The 16,290-nt window shown below is 47.4% G+C and overlaps 1 protein-coding gene across 1 annotated transcript in view; it reads right to left on the reverse strand.

Moving 5' to 3' along the window:
• Positions 1-16,066, reverse strand: part of Gp150 (leucine-rich repeat domain-containing glycoprotein 150) — a 62,590-nt gene extending 46,524 nt beyond the window's left edge. Inside the window, exon 1 of the mRNA XM_011502112.1 lies at positions 15,877-16,066. The gene's annotated coding sequence lies outside the window, so the exon portion shown is untranslated. The remainder of the gene's footprint in view (positions 1-15,876) is intronic.
• Between the last annotated feature and the right edge of the window lie 224 nt (positions 16,067-16,290).

Consider the following 16,290-nt stretch of genomic DNA (forward strand, 5'->3'; position numbering starts at 1 on the left):
CCACGTAAAAATTAAATATTCACGAAGTCGTACAAGCTGCGTGGCGTTGAGCTATTGAATTTCAAAGTAGAGAGGCTGATCGTCAAGCAAGTCGAAAGGCCTTCTTCTTACCTTTGACAGGCTCATATCCTGTGAAACTCCAACTCCCGGCAACGTTCTTCGTGCCACCGAGCGAGCATTTTATCGCGGACTCAATGTCTTTGTCTCTCTCTCTCTCTCTCTCTCTCTCTCTCTCTCATTAAAGCAAGGGCAAAGTGAGGTCTGAATCATCCAGGGACGATTTAACTGGTTCCCCCCGCAACGACAAAATCTAATATGGGCGTAAGGGCTGCGGCTGAAAAACTATAACTCCGACGTACGAGCCTCCTAATAAATTCCTTGGATCGCAATGGCAGCTCTTGTATCACGGAGTCTCGCATAATCGCTCCACACGCGAGGAGTCGGGAGAAAAGAAACAGGAAAAAGATTCGAGCGAGTGAGAGAGAGAGAGAGAGAGAGAGAGAGAGAGAGAGAGAGAGAGAGGGAGAGGGAGAAGGGAGTGCGAATAACAGGAGAATAAAATCTTCCCTTCCTTCCATTCATTGTGCATTTCTTGAAAACGAGGGAAGTTTTGGAAGGGCGTGAGGAGGTGGAGGCCCGGACGTGGTAACAGTACCGCGTCTATTCGTTTCATGTCGTTTCTCCTTTCTTTAGTAAATATAGTTCGCATCTCCCTCTGCCCCTCCCTATCCCTCCCACCCACTCTTTCTCTCTCTCTCTCTCTCTCTCTCTCTCCCGCTCGACCCTTTCACAGTTTCGTAGGTGCTCATTTACTTATGAGTCGGTACTTCTCTCATTCACTCTCCCTTTTTCTTCAGCCGATTTGTTTCTGTTGCGCGTAGGCTCCTTCTCTGTCTATCTATAAGCACGTATACGAAGGAAGTTTCTCTTTTATGATGCTGCTTGCTCTCCACTTACGCTCAAAGGGAGGGTTAATTTAATATTCCTGGGCTTTCCTTTTTAAGTGAATCGACGTATAGAGAAATAATTTTCTGCTTTTTGCACGAGGAACTATTGATTTACTGCCATCTAATGATAGACTACACATTCTTGCGATCCGCAGAATTCTTGCGCCAACTTTTCATCCTCTTATCCTCTTTGCTCTTACTTCTTTAGATCCTCTCCTCTTACACTGAGTTTTATTTATTAAGCCGCGATCGTATTGCCATTCGGCATAGGACGTCGCTGGTGGTTTCAGGTGGATTTCATTATAATTAGCTTCCCTCCTCGTTTTTATAATTTAATCGATGCGGGCGCAATGAAGTTTAATGTAAGATCGATGCTATGCGAATAATCGCGAGCGATATTGCCTATTCGTTGCTAATAATCCGGCTTACTAACAATGAATTATCATTATTATTATGTTGTCATTTATATCCCCAAGCGGTAAGGAGTCACATTGAATAATGATAAACCGCGTATAAAATTATGTTCGAGGATAAATTAATGCGATGATGTCGCATAATAGGGAAAAATTTCGCCATAGAGAAAACAAATAGAAAGCGACGTTGGAAAATACGACTGACGATCGAATATAGTTATGGAGCATATAGATCCTGAATTGTGCCTACCTCGTTACAAAAAAATAAGCAAAAAGTAATCTGGTACCATCAAACACCGTTCTCCCTTCTCAACTTCTAAATAAACATCTAACTTTATACGCTAACGCACTATATTTTTTCTCCTCTTCACGAACGAAAAATCAACATTCTTACCTCGCCCTCTCTCGCTTCCCTTTCAGCGGTCGATGATTCCATCGACCAAATATCCATATCTCAATTATTGATGTGGCGTTGGCGCGAATATATATATATATATATATATATCCCTGGCCGTCTAACCCTCACGTCTACCAACACCTAAGCATTCATCGATGGCTCAATGTGCATCACGGAGAAATTGAAGCCTTCGCTAACAAAACGGCAAGTTTATCTCTCGAGTCGGCAAATTATCGATTCCCCCGGAAGATCGTGCGATCACGGGCTCACGCGCCGTCTTACGCGGCCACGACGAGCAGTGACAATGTAGCGATCGTCAGGAACAGCCAGGGAGGCTGAGACGACGGAACGAAACTCGATAGACGATCCAGTCCTACGGTGGGCCGCAATCTCGATTTTATTTGCTCTTCGTAACGGATGCTGCCCGCCATCGGTTACAAATCATATTGGAAATCGATTTTGCGCCATGAGCCATAATATCTGGTGTCGCGCTCGTTGTGCAATCCATGCGGCCGCAATTTTGTTTCTTTCGTGCTTTTCGTTCCTCGTGGGCTTTATTCAAAAGCTATTCACTTTCGGATGTTGGAGAAAGGTGGAGAACCCTTAAAGCTAGTTTTTTCAAACATATCGTAAACCATTCGCTCGGTATCGCAATGTACTTTTTGCAATCGTTGTTCCTCTATTCCTCCATCTCTCTCTCTCTCTCTCTCTCTCTCTCTCTCTCTCTCTCTCTCTGTCGAGTTAACACGCACCCTCGAATAGCGTTGCTGATTAAAGCATAGGAAGTTCATTTTCATTTCAAACGTGGGAGGAAGTTGATTATCGGGATTGAAACGAGAGATAAAAAGGCCGTGGCGGCCCTTTTGTTCTCTCGCGAGAAGGAATAATCGAAAATGGGTTGGGAAGGGGGTGGGTGGGTGGGGTGGAGGAGGAGGAGCTTTGCATCGGAAATCTGTTGGGTAGGGATTTCATGGCCATTGATACAAGATAATTAGTTTTATTTATAAGCCAACAATTATAATTTGTCGACAAAACGTAGCGTCATCATGGTAATAGAAGCTCGAACGAAGTATCGAGTCTGCGCTTATTGATCGATTATTAATATTTGTCACATTCCAGGGGAATTAGCCGGGCGACGATAAAGACACGAAGCTCCTATCAATCTCGATATAACGATCGCGATTCGTTTCAAAGGCGGTTGAACGTAGGAGAGGCCGTGACGGAAGTACCGTGCGTCTCTTACGCTACGATAATAAGGAATTTGAGAAGCTACGGGTTAAATGGAATATTCAATTTTCTCGATGAGTGCGTGGCTCGAGTAAATGCCGGGGATGACCCGGTAGGTCCACCGGTCCCGTAACGGGCCGAAATTCAACAGGGCAGGCCGGCTTGTCGGTTGGTCGGCTGGTTGGGCGATGCGGGGTGGGAGACATCGAGAACGGAATCCCTAGAGGGGCATATGGCTAACGCGTCTCCCGTACGACAACGCGAAGGCATCCTGTGCTCGGGTTGAGAAAGCCGAGATGCGAGCAGGCGGAAAGGAGCCGAAGAAAGGCCGAGGACGAGCCTCGTGCGTCCCCAACTCCCCGCGGCAATTTAATACGAATAACGACACATTGCACGCGCGTCCTGCTCTTGGGACTCATTGTCAGCGGGCCCCAGGGAGGATAGTGATTAGATCGTCGAGGAGAATTTTTCATTTCTTTTGCGCGTGAACCTTATTATATCTTCCTAGATATTTTTTGGATATTTGCCGAGGAGTGGGGCGCGAGGCAATATAATAGCGCGGCTTATTTCTATCGTTTGACAGGTCGATGCCGAGCTCGTTTTCCCTCTCGTGGGATGCCCCAAACCTTGAAACCAAGAACCCTTCCCGAGTCGTTGCCATTTTAATTTTGCGCCTTACATCATCGTCTCTCTTATACGTCGTTCGCGAGAGTAGTATCGATAGAGATTATAAAGAGCTCGGCTAGGCTCGGCTAGGCTCGGCTCGGCTCGGCTCGGCTCGGCTCGGCTCGGCTCGGCTCGGCTCGGCGCGGCTCGGCTCAATCCTCTTTAGCCTCTTAATTGTCATGACGTAGGAGCTGTGGCGCACAGAGATGCGATTGTTTCGGTGTCGGGATGAGCCGAGCTTGATAAAAGAAGAGCGCCGAGCGTAAGGGGAAAAGGAAGCGAAAGGTTCTCAGGGTTAGAGTTGGCCGTATTTTTAAAATAATTGCGGAGGCTCGTTTAACGCTCGGGAGATAACTGGGTAAGTTTGTCGAAAGGCCGGGAGACCCGCCGCTGTAAACATTTACACGAACCTGTGTGCAATGGTACGTTTTAGAACGCGAGCACGGCACTTTTAATTCCCAACGCACATAATCCCAATTCACACGCCCGCGATTTATTAACGCTTCCCGGCCCCTCGGGGACTATTTTCGGTTCGTGTGCACTATTTTCAGTGACGGTAGACGAGGTCGTGCGAGGGGAAAAGATTGGCGGAGGAGGAGGATGTGAAGGAGGATGAGGATGAGGTTGAGGAGGTAGAGGAGGTGGTGAATGTGGTGGAGCTGGCGGAGGTGGTGGAGGCGGAGAAGGAGGAGGAGAAGACGGAGGAGGAGGAAAGAGACCGACCTGTTGCGCACGACAAACCGAGAAAAAAAAAAGGAAGGAGCGCCCGATGGCCTTTATAGCCGGGGGCTTCGCGCCGGGAAATGCCGTCGGAACGGTGATTCGTCACGTACCCCGGGTCTTTCGAGGGTAGTCCTCCTCGCTGTCATCCCTCCCTCTCTCCTCTTTTCACATAATGGACTTTTGGGAATGTTTTGCAGGGCGATTATACGTAGAAAGATGACGAGCCTTCTGGGGTGCGACAAATTCCTGCCGCGTTGACTTATTGAGAGAGTGGTGGGTTGGGGAGGGGGGACGCGCTGCGTGCCACGTATGGCGAGACTTTCAGTTCTAGTCGTGTTTTTTTTATTTGGAAGGGCGCGTGTGCGAGTCGGAAAATGCAAAGAGTAAGCCGTTGTATGCAAGGTTGTCCGTGCGGGTGACAATGGCCTGGGTAGAATATGTTTTTCAACGTGTGGCCTTGAGCTTTGTTCGCTACGGTGTCGCCTTGCAGGCTTGCGTTACAATCCTCTACAACGAATAACGAGCTTTTGTAAAAATTCATTCAGCACATTAGGCGGACGTTGATTTATGCTGGTCGTTATTCGATGATTTATAAGTTTCTGTAATTTTTCTCCGCTGTTGGAAATTTCGTGTTATTTGCGAAGCACATGATGCTGAAGATAATGTCCCGACACCTACTTCAATCGCACTCCTCAAGATAATGGCACGAGCTAAGGACGAGAGCGGGCGGCTTACATCTACGTAACTAAGCGGAGAAAGGTATACGCGTGCGTGTCCATAAAAAAATCAGAAAAATTAATTGTTCGTGGGCATGTAAGTAGGGAGTTTACTCGAAGGTAAATTTGAAATCGACTAAATGGACCAAATTGATTACGCAAGACAATAGCGTTACAGTCGATAGTTGATTTGTCATGTAACAATTGCGCAAGACACTTGGCATAAATTCTTAGCGAATCAAGTGCAAAATCAAGCTGAATCACTACTGCTCTCTCTCTCTCTCTCTCTCTCTCTCTCTCTCTCGATCGTCGTCAGTCTTATTTGCAATGCCGCAGATACAGATAATGGTAATGATGAAAAAAATGCAATTGATCTACTCCCGTACGTTGAATTTCTATCGAGACTCAAATCCAAATTGCCAAGCTCGCAATTTACCAAAGGATCTCAATTTAACCAGCCAACCTCGTAGTAAGAAAAACTTATAGAGATTTACTGAGCCCATCGGCGGAAGTGAATTACATCCTCTCGAACGGTGTTCCATAATTGGTACACATTTCTAGCGATGAATACGCAGCTGCGACCAAGGCGCGGCCGAATTATCGGCAAATTTAAGAACGCGTAATCGGGCACTTTGCCGAGCCGCGTTTATTTCAGCGCCAATTCGAAAGCTCCACCCTGAACCATCGACCGGGGCTCTTAATTACCGCGCGCGGTCTCGCTCTTTTGCCGTACCTCCGCATTTATTCGACGAACGTATCATTAATGAAGGAGGCAAGCCGGGTGTGTGCGTGCGCGCGTGCGCGCGCGCGCGCGCGCGCGCGCGCGCGCGCGCGCGTGTGTGTGTGTGTGTGTGTGTGTGAGAGAGAGAGAGAGAGAGAGAGGGAGAGGCGAGAGCGCTTCGTGGGTACATCGTTACAGTTGCAGCGGCGATAAGCGTTCGTTCGCGCTCTTATCATGTCTAATCATCGGTACGCTACACTTATCGCGCGTTTTTACGAGGCCGAGGTAAACGTCAGCCGACTGGGCCGATTCTCGGAATGCGTTTTCTCCGATCGGCGCGAGGCGACGGGTAGATAATTCTCCCTCGTTTTTTTTCTTCGCTTGGAGAGTGAAAAAATCGTGACACTGCGATGGTCGGTGAGAGACGGGAACGGACGGGATGGGACGTGGTAGAGTCGCGCACGTGAGTTTAGGGTGAGCGGGAGCAGGAGGGAGAGGGTGCAGAGTGACGCGGGGACTCGTCCGATAACGAGGTGGGTCGACGGGAAAAATGTCGGCCCCGGCAAAAAGGACCGCCACCGACGCGCCGACAAGAAACGCGTCACGAGAGTAGCTGTGCCCTACGGTCGGGAGGAGGAAGTTGAGCGCGCCGGAGCTTCGCCGAGAGGTTTCTTGCGGGGTCGATAATGATTGTCGGCGCTGTGCGCCGTACCGATGTGCGCGAAAAACCAGAGGAAGAGGGCTCGTTTAGATTCTGTTTGAGGATATCGAGTGACAAAAAAATAGATTTAGCCTTGTGACTCCTACCGTACTCTCCCGACTCTCGAGCCTGTAATTGCAAATGCATGATGTCCAAGCTGGGAGTGGGGCAGTCAGCAAACAAGGATCAGTCGAATGTAACGGCAGTTAAGCCAATATAATTGTAATGCATAACTGTAATGCTAAATTGGCCGATGTGTATTAAGAAAAAGGTCTTTATAAACTCTGTAAAATAATGTAATTGCAGTTTCTCGTTAAGAATAACAGGTTCATTGGAATAAATATTCTCGACGAATTGACGAGCTTTTATGCTAATGGCTAATTATTTTCAATAATCTACAGAATTTATATGAATTTTTTGCTTAATGAACGATAAGTGTATTATTTTACGTACGCGACCGACAGCAAAAACTGACGCATTTCTGTGAGGGATATCAGTAATAAATTAATGCCAATAATATTGAAATGATCGAGCAAAGAGATAATACGCGAGGCTATCGATACGCAAAGATTCCGATTCTTTCCTCTCCCACTCTCTCCCACCACCCCATAATAGCTCCATCGTTATTAATAATATATACGGTCATCCTTATTAGTTTTCAACAATTTAAGTGGGACATTGCCACTCCGTGGATGTCCTCTCGGCTTTCTAGTTCTTTCATCCTACTGGAAACCTATTGAAAAATAAATTACGTACCGATGACACGTGACGTCGGTCACGAGATAAATACCCGAGCTCAATATAAAACAATGTCGCTTCTACCTTGTCACCTCATTCCGACTGTGGAACAAGGTAATATTGAAAGTTGCTCCCGACCATAATAGACGGGTACTCTCGGAAGTAAGTTCTCGCGGAACATCTTACGAACAAATCCGATAAAAATGCAGGCAGGGCGCTTTCATTTGCGCGCGGCATCTCCTTTGATTTTCACGGGCACTTCCCTCGCGCTATCCCAAAAGTGCAGCCGATACAAGGCGTTAAAAGACCCCGTTGTGAACTCCCGGATCTCCCAAATAAAAGGCAAGCGGAGTGAAAAGCGCGGGTGAACGAGGGTTCGCGCGACGGGAGGTCCTCCGTGTTTTCGCTCCATTGCGGTTTTCGTGCGCCTCTCTCGCCGTCGGGCCTCGAGCCATCGAGCGGCGCGCGCACAGGGCAAAGCACAGAGAGAGAGAGAGAGAGAGAGAGAGAGAGAGAGAGAGAGAGTGAGAGAGGGTGGGGGCACAAACGGTGAGAGGGACACGGGCAAGGATGCGTCGACCGTACTGCTGACTTTGGACCATCCTGTAAATTCCCGGCTTGTCAAAACTCCGGTAAATATGGTGTTGCGGCCGGCGCTTTTTGCGCGCCCGACCTCTCGCTGGTCTCGGAGCCCTCGATGAGCCCATCTCCCTTCTACCTTCGTCTTTATTTTTCGAGGTCCCAATCTCTTTGCCGGCATTATCGGCGGGAATTCATCCCGGCTGGTCGCCCGGGGCTCCTTCGCATACTTCGTTACTCCCTGCCGCACGCTCCGGGCAACGCCGCGTCACACAGCGTACCTTCGTCGAGAGGCGCGCGACTCGGTATCGTTGGAGTGGAGTGGGGGATGGAGGATGGAGGATGGGGGACACAGTAGGCCCGTAACAGCGAGGAGGTTCCGGGCATTCGCGTGGCGAAACCTAGCGGGATGTCGCCGCAGGTCCAAAAGAGCGTGACGAGGTTACGTTCGCGAGATAAAGACCGAGGGTCACGAGGTGCGGCGCCACCACCCCGGGAGTCGATCTTCGCCTGGGACAATGACATTAGATTGAGCGCTCTAGTGGGGTGCGAAGGGATGCGGCACTGGCCCGTTCATTCGGCATTGGCGATCGAGAGCCGTTTATTCGACTACTCCGAGTTAAACATTCCTGCGCGTGGTAAGACTAACCGATCGATAAGTCAATCCCTTATTATTATCATTATTGATCGATCGATTGATTGATTGATTGATTGATTGATTGATTGATTGATTGTTGTTGTTATTATTTTATTAGCAACCATTCGATCGTTATAACTTTCAGGCGCGCTTTACGATACGAGCGAGTGGCGAAAATCGTTAGATCGTCTCGATAGTTTTTTAATACTAACTTGTTCTATCCACGGGATTGGCTTGATAATCCTTGGGGAGCTTATCGTCGGAGTCCAGCCTCGATAACTTTCTAACGCAGTCGTCTACTCGACGAAGAATTTAAAATACCATAGACAGGAATCGATATTGCTAATGGGAGAGTCACGGCTAAACGACCTCTTGATCGCTAAAGCCTATTGTATGAGGATAGAAGATGCCGTACGAGACAAGTGGCAATTATGCCATATATACATCGCGGCTCGGTCGTGGTCCGTCAAATCGGCAATCGGCAGACCTCGAGTAAATTATCGTCGTTTGTCCCGTTGTTGGCCGTTGGTATTAGCGATGCAAGAACGGCGCGGGCCTTTAACGCCTTTAACGCTTGTTGTCGCAGTCACGGGCGATTTTTCGCGCCGCCGACTCGTAGAGCTCGAAGGTCGTCCGTATCGCGCGGCGGGCAAGGCGGCACATTAGCGGCGATTATCGAGCCGCGCGTTTAATGCACTAGCGCGAGTGTAGTCGTGGTCGTTGGAGAGTGCGTCGGTGTGTGCTCGGGTGAGCTGTTGGCAAAGGCATTGCAAAAGAGCCAACGGTAATTCCCGTTTAAAATGGAGCCGCGGCGATTTCCGCTTGCCGAGCTTACCACGAGCCAGGTTTCTTCTCATTCGAATATTAGTAGAACGCTTAGAGGGGGAGAAGCTCGACGGCATTGTCCGGGTCTCCGACATAAGGCCGACATGCCTTTTGCGGCTTTAGGCGCGCCCGCATACGCCGGCGGCACGAGCTCGCGGATCTCGACTTTCTATCTCGTCCTCGGGGCATCTCGCACCTTCGTTTTATTCAAACGTGGGGAGATCTCGGGTCGCGGCATGTTATTCCTTTATTCCTGCCTACATCAACCCACCCGGGCATCTAAAATTCGCGGGTACAAGACTTTAAGCGAGCGGCGGTTGTCTCGGCGAGAGAGAGAGAGAGAGAGAGAGAGAGAGAGAGAGAGAGAGAGAGAGATGGCCCAAGAGTCATCGTCGGGGGAGTGAATAATGTGCAATTTGTCGGACACGCGCCGTCGCCCGTAAGCGGTCCCGTCGCGTGACGGGATATTCGTTTTTTCGCGAGAGCAATTCGCCCGCATTATTTACGAGGAGCGCGCATGGAGGATCCGACGTCGTGGCGCTTTTGCAAAAGCCATTGGAAACGCGAATGGCGAATGAAAGTACGTTTATGGATTATTCTCTTAAGCGAACGCTCACTTCCACGCTTTCGAAAGTCGGCCTGATACGGCCGAGCGCGCGTATTTTCCGCGATGGATGGGTAAAGTAAGCGTTTACGTGAGCCGCGATGGTCGTCAGCCTTCGTCGCAGGAGTAGAAGATTTCGCGATAAAAATACGCGTTCCATATCAATTTTAACGTCGCATATGTTTAAAGAGATAGATAGAGACAGATAGATAGATACATACATAGAGAGAGAGAGAGAGAGAGAGAGAGAGAGAGAGAGAGAGAGAGAGAGAGGCTGATGTCCCGTAGAGAGATGGCGCTATTTATGAGGACTGATGATAGGCCATTTTGTATTGGCGATATTTCAGACGAAGGTAGTAGCATTTTGTATTTAATTGACTTCGTAAGCATATTTACCGTGCATGGCGATTTTTTTTTGTTTTTTTTTTTTGAACAATTTAGTACAATTATGTGGTAAATATAGCTTCGTTGAACGTCCGTCTTGACATAATAATCACAACGGTGACATAAGAGAAAGAGCGCGTTGGTCGAGCATTGAGACATATATATATATATATATATATATATATATATAACGTTGCGACTCTAAGATCATCGTGAGTCATGCAAGATCGTTAATTTCGTCCGAAAAAGGCTTTCTTGGCGCAAAACCGGCGACGGAATAAGGAAAAAAAAACAAGACAACTCGGTCGGTTAAGAGTCAGATTTACAAGCGGAAGGACCTTGACCACGTATGCTTACCATTTAGTCTATGCTCGCGTCCACTGGACTCGATTACCGTTAAGTGGACAATTTGGACATTTTCAAATGAAGACAAATTCTTGGATTTTGAGAGAAAGTAATCTTATCAATTTATAGACATTTATTTACATACCTTTGAGGGGTTTTAGCCTAATACTCTGGGGCAAAGGATAACGAGGGGAGCCTCGAGTTGGACGAAAAGATATATCGAATACTCGCTCCAAAAATTCGATCAATCGTCGGATCAATCTAAAATCCTTGCGAATTTGCCATTTACGATTTTCGTTAGAGTGCCCAAAGGTACGAAAGCCATATTCTTTAATTTAAATTTACAATGACTAATAGCAGCTATTATGCGCCTTGCTATTTTCATCGGCTAAACGACGTTAAATCGCACGAAAACTTTGAATTTCGAACGCAACTCGTTACTCGCCACTCGTTACTTCGAATTATCGCTTAGACTTCCCGCACGTTTCGCGAATACTCTGTCGTGCCTCGATAACAAACAAAAAAAAAAAAAAATTATTTTTTACAAAAGTGCGCCGGCGTTTGGAAACTTGCAACTTATTACAGGATAAGCGTGGACATCTTGCCAGCAGCGGGCGCGGGAGGCATAAAGGACTCGATCGAGGCTCACGGACTATTGTCGGCCGACGCGAGCTTCTCGAATAATAATCGGCTACGTCGAAACGCGAATCATAGAGCGAGAGCGCGACGCTCAAGGATCGTCTCGTTATCAGCTCGTTAAACCAAAGGCGACAAGGGGTCGAAGTAACGGGGCGGATAAGCGAGACGTCGTGCTGCCAAATGGGTATACCTAGGTTGCGTCGAGTGCAGAAGTCGAACGGCCATCGGAATTCCCGACACGCGCGCCTCAGAGCACGGCTCGCCAGCCCTGCAAAACGTGCCCGGCAAGGAAAACTCCCTCGCTCGGGATCTCCCCCGCGGCCCCTGCGGCCCCCGCTGCCTCCTAATTATTCACACGGCCCCTTATCGCCTCTGCGACGTCCCGTAATATTGGATGCCCACGTAGATGCGGGTCTCACGCGCAGCAGTACATTCCCGCTTTCGAGGAAAGGTCCCGAGGGAGAGAGAGAGAGAGAGAGAGAGAGAGAGAGAGAGAGAGAGAGAGAGAGAATCGGCCATTATGATGTGAGTGAGTGAGTGAGTGAGTGAGTGGCCACCGCGATGGGGCCCATTGTTCGCTTTTAAACGTGTGCTTACAAATTGCCCGCCATTATTCGCACAATTGATATTTTACGTAAAAAGGCCGGGCTGGGCACGTACTTTTGCGCCTCTTCGCTGCTATTGGATGAGTCGGGTGTTTTGGGGGAGGGTGGATGTGGAGGGACGACACACTCGTAGTCATTTGTGTCCGAGTGACTTGCGAGGTCGTAATGCGCTAGGCCAACTTGGCGATTTGGGTTTGTCAAGGATACGGAAAATGCAGAGGCGTATAATGACCTTTGTTACGCCCTTTTTTATTTAATTTTCTATTCTATCCTTTCGTTTTTTTCATGGATGTAATATGCGTTGCAGCAGTCGGCCGAAGGTCGAAAATAATTTATGTCTCGCGTTTTGTATTCGATGCGAGCGCCCATCCTCGCATGAATCTCCTAAAAATTTAAACTTCGAGCTATCTCATCCTATCTTTGAAGAATTATGTTTTCTTAACATTATTTAACATCCCATACATCAATTGTTTATTCGATTTGAATTTATTTACAGTAAAAGCTTAATCGACTCTCGCCCCATCACTTTTACCCCTAATTTACAAATTTATTAATGAAACGTCATTCGTGTCTATTTGCCGTTTTTCCAACAAACATCATCCACGCCCGATTCTTTGCATCTCTTTGATCGGGACTGGCTCTCTCTCTCTCACTCTCTCACTCACTCTCTCTCTCTCTCTCTCTCTCTCTTACTATTACAGAGAAATTCACTTTGCATATTTTTCTCTTTGGCTCTGACGAATCCGTATTATGTGATAACAATAACAATTGAGTGCAACAGTCGCTTCTGATTATTTTGTCCAAACGAAATCTATACGATTTTCAATCGTTAATCCAATGCCTCCATCGTCTTCTACAAATCGAGATCTTTAATTTTTTATTTGCCACGTCATTCGTAATCATGTAAGAATTTGAAGAATTCAAGGAAAATAAATAGTTCATAATTCGATATTGACGACAGTACGTTTCGATAAGCATATAACAAAATTGATTTGTGTATTTGATAAAATATATTTTTGGAGCTTTGCTAAAGCAACCTAGATAAAATTTAATTAGTTAACAATCAGATGCATGTTGTAGTGGAGGGTAGATAGCGCTATATAAGGAGAGGATGGACGTATGAAACAAAAATTGTAAAAATCACGTATTGCCGTATCATGCTGATAAAATCTATAACCTGATTGTTTACATTTTATCAATGGCGTTGCTCGCGCGTTTTTTTTTTTTCTTCTTTTTTTGTCTTTTTACTGAATCCTACAATAATTGCCTTGATTAGATGAAATTTTTTTATAAACGCGTATTTTTTTTTTCTGCAAACGTCGCTGCCTTTGGGAATAATTCGCTCATATATTTGGCAAAAAAAAAGAAAAAAAAAAAGAGAAAAAGCGGCTCAAAATACATCGGATCTTTTAATAAATTAATTCTCATCCGATATTGATATTTAATATTCTAATGATGAATAATTAGCCGTTCGTCTCATTATTGCACATTCGATAATGTGCAGTTACCGGGTTTTTAAAGTAATTGGTAAATTTTTCTACCACAATCTCACATTCAGCAACACTGATAACACTTCATTACTTTTTCATTTCCGTAATTCTTTCCTTAAATCTCCGTAAGCGCGGACGATCTCGTCGGGATATTATAGAAATTCTTAAAATTTTCGATCCTATGCAATTGTTGCCATAAGAAATATTTACCCGTCCTAGGATAATAATGCCGGAGCACGACGTCTCGCGGCAATAAAGGAAAGGAAACCTATAAATATTTATCGGAGAAGCTCGATAAAATTTCTCTGTAAAATATTTTTAGCTTAGTCCTAAAAAAACTACTTTAATAGTCCTCTAACTCCCCATGTCGGCGCATCTCAAAATAATATCACAGCCGATAAATTTCCTTGAAAGTCTCGCGCCTCGTGCTCCATTATTCTCACAGGAGCACGCGACAGAGGGACGTGAAAAAAAGCTAAGATTGGCGGTTGGGGGAGGATGGGGAGTGACGGGGGGACGGCGGCGGTGACGCTGGAGTTATAAAAAGGAGCGTAAACCAAACGCCTCGTTAGGAATTCCCGAGGATGAGATAAGGAGGACGGCGCAGTCGCTGTTACGACGAGATTACTTTCGCAGTGGAACCGAGCACGTCCGAAGCTTTTTTCTTCGGCAGTTACGGTGTAACCCGCGGTGTCACCCTCCGATCTTCCCTATCGCGACGGACACATGGCCTCTTGAAATGCTTACGTCTTTCTCATCCAGGCATTAAGTAGGTAGGAAAACTCATGACTCCGATACTGAGCCGAGATTACATAAGTGCACGTGAGCTATGTGCCGGTCAAAGTCCAGCACCTTCGATGCTCGCGCACACTCGCTAAAATCCGATGCAGCGCATTTTCAAATCTCTCTCTCTCTCTCTCTCTCTCTCTCTCTCTACACACACACACACACACACACGCTCGCGCGCGCGCGTCATCATCATTATCAACATTATTTTAGATATCATTCATTATCCTCGCATTGAAATATCCGAATATTCCGACCGCGGTCAGATTTAAAGTTGCTTTTTATCGAATCTCACGCTCTCCTGTGCTTATCCAACTGTGAAAGTTACGAGTATCGCAGACGCTTATCGGATGGGTATTTCGCACTGGAGCTATCGAATCTTTACAGTTCGATGTGAAATGCGTCATCTACGTGCACAACCATCTAATTCGAAAGATGAGAAGACGAAAAGTGGTTACATTACAGACTCAAATGGTGCCACAATTTCTCTCTCTCTCTCTCTCTCTCTCTCTCTCTCTCTCTGAATAAACATGAGATGGAAGCGCGTACACAAAAGAGAGAGAGAGAGAGAGAGAGAGAGAGAGAGAGAGATACTGAGAGACAGACTTTCCACGATGCGCTTTCGCCTCGCGTCCCCGATTTCTGAACTTGTACACAGGCTGACACGCGTACATGTGCACTGCACACCATCGGGAGTTTATGCCGCATTAATTTTCGTGAGAGCACGGCGCTACAGTGAACATGCATATGGAAAACGAAGTACGAAGGAGGGAAAGGGGGAAGTTAGAGAGAGAGAGAGAGAGAGAGAGAGAGAGAGAGAGAGAGAGAGGCGAATGAGTCATCGTTTCTATCCCTTTTATTTCAACTGTTCTTTTGTTGCGGCTGGAAATCTAATGTTTTTTTTTAACCGCTTCCGCTCTTACTTCCAATAGTAGCTAGCAAATATTATTAATTCGGACCTGGTTTCATTATCTATCACATTTACCATTGCCATATAGCGATTCGTTCGCGTCATCTCGCAATAATTAATGAGTCCGAGTACCATTAATTTACATTCCCACTTTGCACAGCCGTTATCCCCTTTAGCTACCCACATGGAAATTCTCTCACCACCGTCCCATTATTCCCCTCCCCCTCCCCCGCCATTATCCATCATCCACCTAGGCCATCCACCTTCACCGTCCACCCTCTAGACTCGACTCAACTCAACTCGATTCAAGGACCCCAAGCGCCGTCATTTCGCGTAGATCATCCCATATTTACGCGAAATCCCGATCGTTGTTAATTCGATGATACCGAGCGGTGTTATCGATGGTATTCCGCTTTAGCTCCAGCCGGTCGGCGAGCATCGTCGCGTCAAGCTGGAACCCAAGGCTCTTTCTCGAATTGACTCTTGAATGGGCCAATTGAAAGCGGTTGGAGGTAGAATGGCTGAACTGCCTCGGCGAGTGGGCGATCGGTAGCAGCCATATTCCCATATTCCGATTAACGGTTAAATCAGCGGCGCACGCCAATCGTAGGCACACGCGGACACCATCTCGATATGCGGCTCGATCGCTCTTTTCCCCTCCTCCTCCTCCCGCCACCTCATCCGCCCACCACGCCACTTACCGAGCCAGAGAGCATCGAGTTTCGGCCAGACGGGCAGAAGCTGGATTGGCGAGTATGAGAGATAAGCCGTTACCGGGAGCTCGCGCGCACCGGCTAAAAGTCGCGCCTTTGTTGGCGACTCACCTGGACTGAGGAGGAGACGCACCTCGAATCGCCTCCCGCACTCGCTCCCACTCGGTTTTGCAGCAACTCTTTGGTTGCAATTGGCCAGTCGGCGCCTCCGCTTGCCTTCACCACCACCAACAACAACGGCGGCAGCGGCAGCGGCAGCAACGGTAATAGCAACAGTAACAGTAATAGCAACAGCAGCAGCAACAACAACAATAACAACAATAACAATAACAACGGCAACGACAATATCAACAAGTTTGGATGTAGAGCCAAGGTTTATGGACTCGATTATTTACCGCGGGCACCGCGATCAACACGTACTCCGGGACTGCGGCGCGAGAATCTACTACGCGCTGCCGATGACGATGAGGACGGGAGCAGCGGCGGCGGTGGCGGCGGTGGCGGCGGTGGCGGCGGTGGCGGCGG

This window comes from Ceratosolen solmsi, unplaced genomic scaffold (assembly GCF_000503995.2).
Source record: "Ceratosolen solmsi marchali unplaced genomic scaffold, CerSol_1.0 scaffold43, whole genome shotgun sequence".
Taxonomy (NCBI): Eukaryota; Metazoa; Arthropoda; class Insecta; order Hymenoptera; family Agaonidae; genus Ceratosolen; species Ceratosolen solmsi.